A 10,872-nucleotide genomic window follows, 5' to 3' on the forward strand; every position below is an offset into this window, starting at 1 on the left:
GAAAGGAGAGAACGTGTTCCAGGCACAAGCAGTTTATAATCAAAATCTTGTGTTACTGACTCAAAATCTCCAATCCAAAAAGATAATAATAATCCACTTCAGGAACAGCACAGACATAACAATGGTCTCTTTTGGCTTTTCTCCTGCCACTGGAACATGAGCTGTTGTGGACAATGCAACTATTGCATAAAACAAGAAATCTTAACAGAGTTGGCTTTCAGGGATTAACCAATGCCAACCCCCATCTCCCTATATAAAAGTAAACCTCTACAGAGTTTAATGCTTATATTTGTTATGATTGTAAAGGATGCAGTTCCAGCAATTAAAGAATCATGTAAGTTAAGTAGCTTTTGTAAAAATTTCATTTCACCTTAGAAGAATGTGGTAGGTTTGTCACTCACACTTTAGTATAAATCAGTCCAATCAGATTGTTACACTCCTAAGACCTGGCTGATTGTTATACTGACTAAATGAAAGTATGGCCTGAGAAAAAAAGGAAATATATCGTTTTGGATTTTGAAGGGTAGAGAAGTCTTTTAATAAAAAAATAAAATAAAGTAAAGAGATTAGTGTTATATGAAAATAACTCTATTCTGGCACTCAAAATTCAGGAAACACAGAAGATGAAAGAACAGAAAGCAAATAAGATTTGCCTATTTTGAAATGATCCTTCAGGCAGGTCCTTTATGCAGAAGATGATATTCATCTAAGGCTTGAGGCTCACACCACCTCAGCACAGTCCAATTAAGACAGTGATTCCCAAACTTGATTGTGCATCTGAATTAAAGCAACAAAAAAACCATGGGTAACAGGAAAGAGGTCATAAATGTGGGAAAAATAAGCATATCATTATCAATAATCACAATTAAAGTGAGTGTGTTAATTTTCCTATTAACATGCTGGTCTCTGATATATTGAGTTAAAAACAAAGGCAAAGAAGCACGTATTAAACTGCTCAGGCTACCATACAGAACGGCACAGACTGGGGAGCTTAACAACAGAAATTTATTTCTCCCTGTTCTGGAGTCTGAGAAGTCCAGCATCAAGATGCCAATGAGGTAGATTTTATTCTGAGGCTTCCTCTCTTGGCCTATTGGTGACTGATATCTCACTATGTCCTCACATGGTGGAGAAACAGAAAGAAGGAGAGAGAGGGGGCTCTGGTGTCTCCTATTCTGCTCAGAAGGACCCCAATCTCATGGTGGGGGGGGGTCCACCCTCATGACCTCATCTAAACACAATCACCTCCCAAAGGCCCCACCTCCAAAAATCATCACATTGCAGGGTTAGGGCTTCACCACATAAACCTGGGCAGGAGAGGTACTCAAACATACAATCCATTATAAGGTACATGTGAAACAAGCAGCATGTGAGGGTTAAAAGGGTGGAAAAAGATACACTAGACACATGTGAAGCCGAAAGCAAGTTAGTAACATCAATATCTGGAAAAAGGAATGAACATCAGATAAGTACAGAAACCTCCTACAGGAGAGGCTGTGGATCTTCCTACCAACACAAGACAAAGAGAGATTAGTCTATCCACAGTCACAGTGCGAGAAGTCAGGGCTCTTTCCTCAGAAAGCAAGAGATCAGTTAGTTTTTGTAAAAAAGTCAGATTTATAATGTAACATTTTTTATGAGTTCTGATTATCTAGTTATCAAGTGTTTGAAGACTGTTCATCTGTTTGTCTGTTCATAGCTGATCTACAGGGACCCTGGGCAAGGGGAGGGATGTGGGTCCACAAACTGAGTGCTGGAAACTTGTTTCTAAGTCTTGTTTGTGCTCCCTCCTTGTAGCCATCAGCTACCTATTGGGCAAGATCTGTCCGTCAGCCCTGCGCAGACACTCACCTCTTTAGCCTGTGGATAAACGCCAGCACATGCATGCTCCTTAGGACAAGCAGGGGTGTGAGGATGGAGGAAAGACAGGAGTTTACTAGATATCCTAAGCCACTTCCCACCGACTTCTTACTTCTGTCATGCCCAAGCTTGAAGTATTGTTTTGTTGTTCTTTACAGTTCCTATGCCCACAGCAATCTGCCCCCCTAAGTGTTTCCTCTATGTTTACCTGTCTACTTAAAATTTCTGGCCCAAAGACAGTATTTTTTTTTGGAGATTTATTCTGTTTTTATTTCTTTCTATTTTTCCCATTATTTCGTATAATTATTGGCGTGAAGAAGACAGACTCGTGTTTGGTTCACCACTTTGATCTTCCCTCTCTGCTCTTTCTCCCAGGCTGGTCCCACCCTCAGTCCTTCGTGTTTACCTCCTACCCCTGCCCATGCAGACAGGTGACCCTGGGCCAGTCCTGCTTTCCCATGGACTTGAATTCCGCTGAAATAGTACCCGAGTCTCAGGCTTTACATATCAATCTTCCCCTGACATAGTGAGCAGTCTTCTCTTTCGCCTTCAGCGAAGACCTCGGCCCAGGAGGTGGGAAACACCAAAACTGATCCCGGTGGACTGCCTCTGTGCGCCCTTTCAGAGTCCTCTGGACGGGGAGAGGGAGTAGGTTACAAGGGACCTTTCCACCCCCTTTCCTTACCCTGGAGGAGCACCTGTTCCCACAGAGGAAAATTAGGGACAGTCCAGCAGAAGCTCTTCACAGCCAAACCATGCCTCACCTATGTGCCCCGGGCGGTGGTGATGGTGGGATATTTTTAAAAATTTAACTATGATGCCCAAGAGCAATAATAAAAATATTTAAAACTGGTAAGAGCGTCAGCATTTTAGAGGAGTTTGTCTTCCCAAGGGCTTACTCCAGACCTGGAGATCTTGACAACTCACTAGTAGCCTAATGGCTTCCCACCTGTCTCTGCCCCAAACCACACACATACATACACACACACACACACACACACACACACTCACACACTCTGTGCTAGCCTCTTTTGTTCCTGATCTCGTTCAAACTTAGTTCAAATTTTTAGCTCTCTGTGTCCCAAACTCATGTTTTGTAGGGTTTTTGTGAATCCCTTTTTGAGAATACATGGACCTCCTAAAAAATGTTCATGAGAAAAATATCTAAGGTAAAACTTTTCATTTCCAGCCAGATCAACCAATCTCTCATGTATAAACACCAAACTGCTTAGTTGCTGGGAAAATACGTTGAACGAGAGTTTTTATGCTTGTTTAGTCTTAGATTATCACTGGAAAAGTCTTGAGAATGAGGTGAAAATTAACTTATTCCCCCTGTATATGCCTTTTTCTTTGAAAATTGTACCTTGTATCTATTCAGAAAACATTTTTTCAATGGGGATATTGCCTCCACAAAGGAATCTTTTGAATTCACTTATTCATCATATTCTTTTTTTTTTGGCTTTTTATTTAATCAATAGTATTTTTCCTAGTGCTCACACTTGAACACAAATTCTCTACTATTATGTATAAGCAAAGTACCAGTTGTTCTCCCTCTGCTTCCACTTGCATCCCAATAAGAGGACGTCTTTCTAAAAGATCCATCCTCCCTTTCCTCTCCCTCCGTACATCCAGAAGGGTGTGATGGGTGAAACAAAATGCCTCTCCTCCTCTACCGGTGGTCTCCCTGAGCCAAACCTTGGGTGTTTCAGCTCCAGATATCATAGAATTTCCCTTGCAGTCAGTCACTTCCATTTAAAGAATCCTTCTTTAAAATCTTTATTACATGTTCCCAGAGAGTCTATCACTGCCCATTTAGATTTAACTAAATAGATCAAATCAGCCAGACTTCTGTTCACCAGTTTGCTGTCCTTTTTTTCCCGTGTTCCTATCTGAGATCTCTCTATCTATTTGATGTTTGGTTAGAATTCTTAGTCTACTATTTTCTACCTATCAGTATGTTAATGATACAATTTCCAAAGTCTTTCAAATCCACAGTATCTGTCTTTGACCCTCGGGGGATGGATGCCCTGTGACCCCATGTTTTAGACTGTCCAAATTTTTTATTTTTTTACATTACATAGGAAGAAACAGAGGATCATAGAAAAAAAAGGTAACCTGTTCAAGGTCACACAGCTAGTAAGAAGCAGTTAACTAGCAACTGGGGTGAAAGAGGCTCAGATTGGGATTAACAATTAAAATCATGGGATGAAATAATAATTAACCCAACTTCGAGTTTATACAAATGTAAAATACTGTGCAGAGCTGGGCAGAGGCAAGGCTGGCCTGGCTGTGCTCCATGTCAGGATAGGGAAGTTGTTGTATGTCTGTGCACTCCACTTTATACTTTTATATCCCACTTCTACTCCACTTTGCTGTTCACCCTAGGTCTTCAGGAGTGTGTGATTGGTTCCCATTCTCAGGGCAGCTGGAATCCACTGATTATAACACATATAATAAAGATTCTCTACATTCTGGATAGGTTTCTCAGTATGCTCTTTTTACATCACACAGAATCTGGCCACCGTGCAAGACTGCTCATTTATCATTAGTTCAGAACACAGCTTGGATAAGAAGCTCCATCTGAGATCAATTCCTAGGCGTCCTTGGCTCTGGTGTACAGGAGGAAAGCCAGAGACTGTGGGGACAGGGTGTTCAGTCATCCCATTCCTCCTTTCTTCAGAGGCAAATCCAGTTATGGAGATTAGGTCTTCTGGCACCTAGCCCAGAATACGTTCTGCAATCCCACAAATGTCTAAAGTGAGAAGGTGCTGAGAGAGACAAAAAGCGGAGTCTTTCTCTGATATTTCACTGAGTCTCACTGGAGGCCTTTGTGGATCAGAAGTTTACCTTCGCTCCCTGGTGAGGGGAAGGGACTGAAAACGTGCTATTCCTCACTAAAAACCAGGGTCAAGAGAAGGGTGCTAGAGATAACCTGGGGAGAGGGAAGCACTGGGTATCCTAGCCCTTAAAATTGCAAGAATGTAGAACCCCAGAGAGGCATGAATAAACAGTCCCCCATCTCCCCTCTAAGCCCATCCCAGTCCCAGGGGATGGCAGGGCAAGGCATGTTCCCTCTATCCCCAGCCCTTTGGCTTTGTTATTTCCCTTTTGAGGTCCCCTTCCTGCCCCTCTTGCAGCTCACATTCTAAAAAATAATCCTATTTACTATATGGTGAAATGTAGTATATGAAAAAATGGGGTCAGGGGACAGAAGATGACAAAGGAGAAGAGGACAATATTTTATCAAAAGCAGTCAGGGAAGGGTTCTCTGAAAACCTGGCATTTGACAGAGATTTGAAGAAGGAAGAGGGAGAAAGTCAGGCACATACCAGTGGTGGAGGCTCCAGCCAGAGGAAGCCCTCCAGAAAGTGTCCCAGATGGTCCACTGGGGTGAATGAAAAAAAAAAATTTCAACTTTCATTTATATTTTTATCTAAAACATGAGAAATGAAATGTGCCTAACATTTAGTATATTAATTATAAAAATATATATATGCATATATAATATAAATAATACATATGAGGTGGATGATTAATTTGTTAAAAATTATAGGGGTGAGAAATTAAAAGTTCAGAGACTGCTATGGCCTAAGGTCTCCAAAAAGGCAAGGGTAGATTTTATCCATATCTGTATCTTCAGACCCCGTCATATTATCTGGAACAAAATAGGTTTCAATATTCTACGTATATATGTTTTTTAATCTCCTGTGAATAGTTTTTCTATCTCCTTTACTTTTTAGCGGAGTCGTTTTTTGTTTTGGTGGTGGTGGTGTTTTTTGGTGTTTGTTTGTTTGTTTGTTTGGAGGGTTTTTTGTGTGCATTTTGAAAAGCAACGAGGCCTATGGCTCGCAGGTCCCTAATAAGTGACTAGACGAATGGATGGTCGGATGGATGGATCCACATGGGTAGAAGTGGTTCCCCGGAACTGCAGCAGCCGCTGCACAATAAAACACCTTGAGCATTGATGTCTGGCAGGAGTTAAAATCACCCAAAGACTGCCCTTGGGCAATTTATTCACTTCATTTCCTGATCTGTGAAACAGGAAATGGATTATATAGAAGGATGATGAAAGGCGGCAACCCTACCCTTCCCACCTGTTTTCTCTCTACTCTCATCCCCACGCAGTCAGCCCGGGAAAGAGCCACTAGGACAATGACAGGTAGCCCGCTGGCCTTGCCCCCACGATGCCTTTTACCAAAACTACAAGGACCCGAGTGATGGAGAAATGAGTTTGCCAGGTACAGGTGGAGTGAGCCTTGAGAGTTGGGGAAAAAATGAGCCTACATGAGCTATGGCAACCTTGGACTAACAGGGGTACCCTAAGGGGGCACGTGACGCAGCATCTGCCACCCCCACCTCTCCATTCCCTGCACAATTGCAGCCCCCTAAAGGGATGGGAAGTTCTTAGGGGCCAAAACACAGAAGTTGGGCAAACCACGACATGCTGCCATTGGCCGTAATGACTGTCAATCCTCATCCAGCTCCGCTTTTCCCCGCCTCCTTATCCCTCCCTGTTCCTCAGGCTTATGTTCTAGCGCCATCTGCAGGCAGCAGGCGGAACTTCATCCGCCCTGGAGAATCCTTCACCCGCAGAGTAACTCGCCGCCCCCGGCCCAGCTGGGCGAGGTTCTTCCCGGCTCAGCTCGCGGGCCCGGGCGGCCCTGGGAACAGGCCGCCTGCGCGGACCTCAGTCCCAGGAGCTGTGACGGAGACTTACAGAGGGACAGGCTGGGGCATCGGGGAACGGGACTGGAGGGAAGCAGGTCCGGGAAGTGCTGGGGTGAGCTGTGGTAGTGGAAGCTGATTAGAACAGCAGGGATGCAATGCCTTGGGGTTAAGGTCACCGTGCCTGAGTGGTTGGGTAGTAATCCCGGCGCTGCTAATAGCTATGTGTCTTGAAGCCAATTGCTTGACGTCCCTGTGGCCACAATTTCCTTTGAAATGGGGTAACTGTAGATGCCTCCTTTGCTTGTTACGAGGATTAAGTTAATTAATATTTGTCAACTACTTAGAGTAGTTTTGATCAATGAGAAGATGGTCACCAGCAGCATTGGCATCACCCCTTGAGAAATGCAGCTTACCTCTCCCGCCACACGCCAGCCTCCCGGGAATCAGGCTCGCACGGGAGTTCAGCAGTGTTTCCGACCAGTTCTCCAGGGGATACTGACGCTGCACAAACTGCGGAGCACTGGCCTGAGTTTCTCAAGCAGGTCTGTGGATGCCTCGACCTGTTAAAAGGCGCAGATTACTGAGCCTCACCCCAGACCTACTGAACTTATTCTGGGATTGATTCCCAGAATCTGCGGCTTTTAAAAGATACCCGAGCAGTAAGTTAGAACACAGATGGACGGGGCAATCACAAACAGGCAGGCCTCTTCAATTTACAGATAGGGAACCAAGACCCCCCAAGAGGCAAGGGAACTTGCCTAAGGTCTCCCTGAACAGTCCTAAGAAGCTGTGAGGCTCTGAGGTTAACCTTCTCCTGGACACCCTTACCCCGGCCCCAACTAGTCCTGTGGCCTCTGGTAAACTCTCCTGTTTCCTAATCTGTGAAATGAGGGCCAAAGTCACATCTGGCTTAAGGGGAGACTGCGAAGATCAAAGGAGACCCAAATAAGCCCCCACTGGGTATACAGATTGAACCTAAAGTGTTCATCCATCTCCAGGCCCTAAAAGCCGAAATTCCTACAGGTGCCTGGAACCCTGTAGGTCCAGTTTTCTTCTGGGAATTCATTTGATAAAATAAGTCTCCTTAGAAACGTGAGTCACCAGAGGAGGGAATTCTGGAAGGCAGTCGTATCTCTAGGTCTCCTAGTTTGTCCTGAGTCCAGCTCAGTGCAGTCAGGAGCCATCCCCTGAGCAGAGAGATGCGCACTGCCCCGGGTTTCCGAGTCCAGATGTGCGATTGAGCTTCAGGCCACATCCACCTGCAGCACAATGTGTATTTCTTTTACTGGAGAGAGAGAAAAATCTCCCACGTTGCTAGTGGCATCTTTCTGGAAGCTTCTGGTGTCCCAGGAAGGAAGGCTTTACCCTCCCGTGAGCACGTTGTCTTCCTGGTATAGGGTGGACCAAGGGCCTCCGTAAACAGGTTAGCTGCTAGGTCTTCAGAGATGACCCTGTACGGTTGCTGGAAATTTAGAGACCCCACTCCCATCCTCTCCTAAAAAAGGGGGACAACTTCCAAGCAGAAGTGAGGTGGGCCCCCTGTGAACTCATGGGAGAAGAGAAGCAGACCATCCCTGCTGTGTTTTTGCAGATCCCAGGGCCAGATCTGGAATAGGATCCCCTGGCCCTTATCCCCATCTCCTTCCTAGAGGCCAGTTCTCTAGCCCTCCGTGCTGCTTTTGCCTTTGTGCATCTGATGACAGTTCCCCTCTACTCTTCCAGAAAACTCCTACTCATCCCTCATCCACAAGGTCAAATCTAAATCCTCCCCCACCCCCTTACTCTTCCCATGTAGAGGCAATGGTGTCATCTTTGCTCCCAGAACATGCTGTTTGCAACTCTAAATATAGAAATCAGTCCACTCTGTTAGGATTTTGGGGGAGTGGTAATGGGAGGAGAGACATCTTTCAGGGTTCATGAAAGAGTCACTATCCAAAAGCACTGGCCTTGTCCCCTGACTCTTTCAAGGCTTGGCTTTAGGATTTGATGAATTCCCACCTCTCCAGAATATGTGAGTGGTCTTTACCTCATTCTGGGTATGACAACAGTAAACTAATCCAAACACCTGTGACTTGGCCAAAAGTATTCTTGTCACATTTATAATAAAATGCAGACTGCTTACTACACAGGGCCAAAAAGGTGCTTAATTCCAAGGGACTGTGCATTGTGTGGCCTTTTCAAGGGCAAATGCTCTGTCCCCGGGGATGCCAAACAATTTCAACAGCATCATTCATCTAAGCCTCAGCTGAAAATGAAGTTTCCCTGATGGCTCAACAGAGTCATTGATCACTCCATACTCTGTCACTGCTGCCAAGGCACAGTGGGTTTGCATCAAAGCTCTCAGCACACAGCCTTAAAAAGGAAAGCAATGCTGGACCTCAGTCATGGACCTATAGATCCTGATTCAGCCAGCTCTAGGTTGTTAGTTGTGTGTGTGTGTGAAGGTCAGTTTTACACTTTACACAGAAATGGAAGACTGAAGACTGCCACCTAAAAAGGCATCATGGCAGATAGTCCAAGAATACGGTCCAGTTACTGTTCCAGTGGCCAGTAAATGAACAGGGAGCAGAAGCATCTGCACTTAGCTAGACTCAAGGTGCAGGACACTCTAGGATTCACAGGAATCGTGTGCTGGTGGGATGCCATTGCAAATGGGCAAAAGCCCATTGGGAAGTAAAAATACAAACGTCACCTAAGAAACCGAGGATCTGGGGAAACAAGGCAGGCTTTTTCTTTATCTTCTGCTGAGATATCTCCCTCTGAAGTATTTTTTCCTTTTCACTTTCACTGCACCTCAAATATACTTCCCAATTAACGGCCAGCACCATGACCGTCATAATGTAATAGGGAAGAACAAATCTGACTCCATACTGGACCTATCTCTTTTACTTTAACCTTTGTATTCTACTGTTTTTGCTACAAGTTAATCACTAAAGGGATGTTGTCTATAGATTAAATTACACATAATGGCCCGTCTCTGGGAACTCTGGCTCCCAGGTAATGAGTGTTCAGCTAAAATACCTTTGTTTAGTTCACAGGAAACATCCTGACCAGGCCCACATGTGAATGGCTGCAGGAAGGAAGAAATTAACACTTCCCCTCTGAAGACTGACTGGAAACATGAAATGTTTGACTTTACCCCCTCCTGTTTTAGTATAAAAGAAGCCTGAATTCTAACTCTGGCAAGATGGTTCTTTGGGACACTAGTTCACCATCTTCTTGGTCTGTTGGCTTTCTGAAAAAGTTTCTACTCCTTGCCCCAACAACTCATCTTTCAATTTATTGGTCCATCATGCAGCGAGCAGTAGGAGCTTGGACTCAGTAATCACAAGTTCAACCTTCTCTGTCTCTGTCTCTCTCTGTGTGTGACTCTTTCTGTCTCTATGTCTCTGCCTCTCTCTTTTCCATTTTGTCTATGTTATTCCACCCATGTTCAGTCCCATGTCCCTTCCTGACCCTCCCTGGGTATTCACTATCATTTGTTGAATGTGACTCATTTCACTTCACTCCTTATCATTCAGCTGGAGTGAATTAGTATTGCTAAGTCAACATGTCCAAAGTAGAATTCACATACACATGCACGCGCACTCACACACACACAGTAGTAGCAGCAGCCTCAGCTCCAGCTCCTTCCTCAGATTTCCCATTCCAGTTAACAGAGACTCTATCCTTGCTCAAATTGATCAAGTCAAAAGCCCAGGCATCATCATTGAGCTCTCTTTCCCTCCTGTTTCCCCATGCATAAACAAAGCTCATGAGATTGCCCTTCAAAATAAGTGCAGAATCCAACCAGCGTTCACACCTCCACCACTACCACTGGAGGCTGGGCCTCCCACATCTTTGGAAAGCTGGGCTAGCCTCCCCCCAACCGCTTTCTCCTCTTCCATCTACTCATGTCTCCTAGAGTTTTTTGTCCACAGAGCTGCCAGTGATTTTTTCTTTTTTAATAGTTGGGTTATGTTACTCCTTTAGTTCAAACTCTCTGTTTAGAATAAAGGTGCTTAGAGGCAGTGGCAAATGCACGTACTCTTAAAGGTATGTTCCTTAAATGCCAGGCAACTTCAGTAGTGCCATTTTCTACTGTCTCTTGCTTTTAGTAACTTTTTAACATCTCCAGAGTCTGCAAAGAAAAGAGAATCAGCAAGCTCCTTGTGCAGTAATTTGTCCTCCATCTGTGTATGTTGGTACCAGTCACGTGTACCGCTTAAGGATGACTTGAGGAATAACAGTGATTTGATAAAACTATCATAGTTTTTCTCTTCTTTTCTTCTCGCTTTTTAATAGTTTTTACTATACTTCTAAAGTTTCTCTCTCCACACCCTACAGAGCACCTGGAATTTAAGC

This window comes from Vicugna pacos, chromosome 10, assembly GCF_048564905.1.
Source record: "Vicugna pacos chromosome 10, VicPac4, whole genome shotgun sequence".
NCBI lineage: Eukaryota > Metazoa > Chordata > Mammalia > Artiodactyla > Camelidae > Vicugna > Vicugna pacos.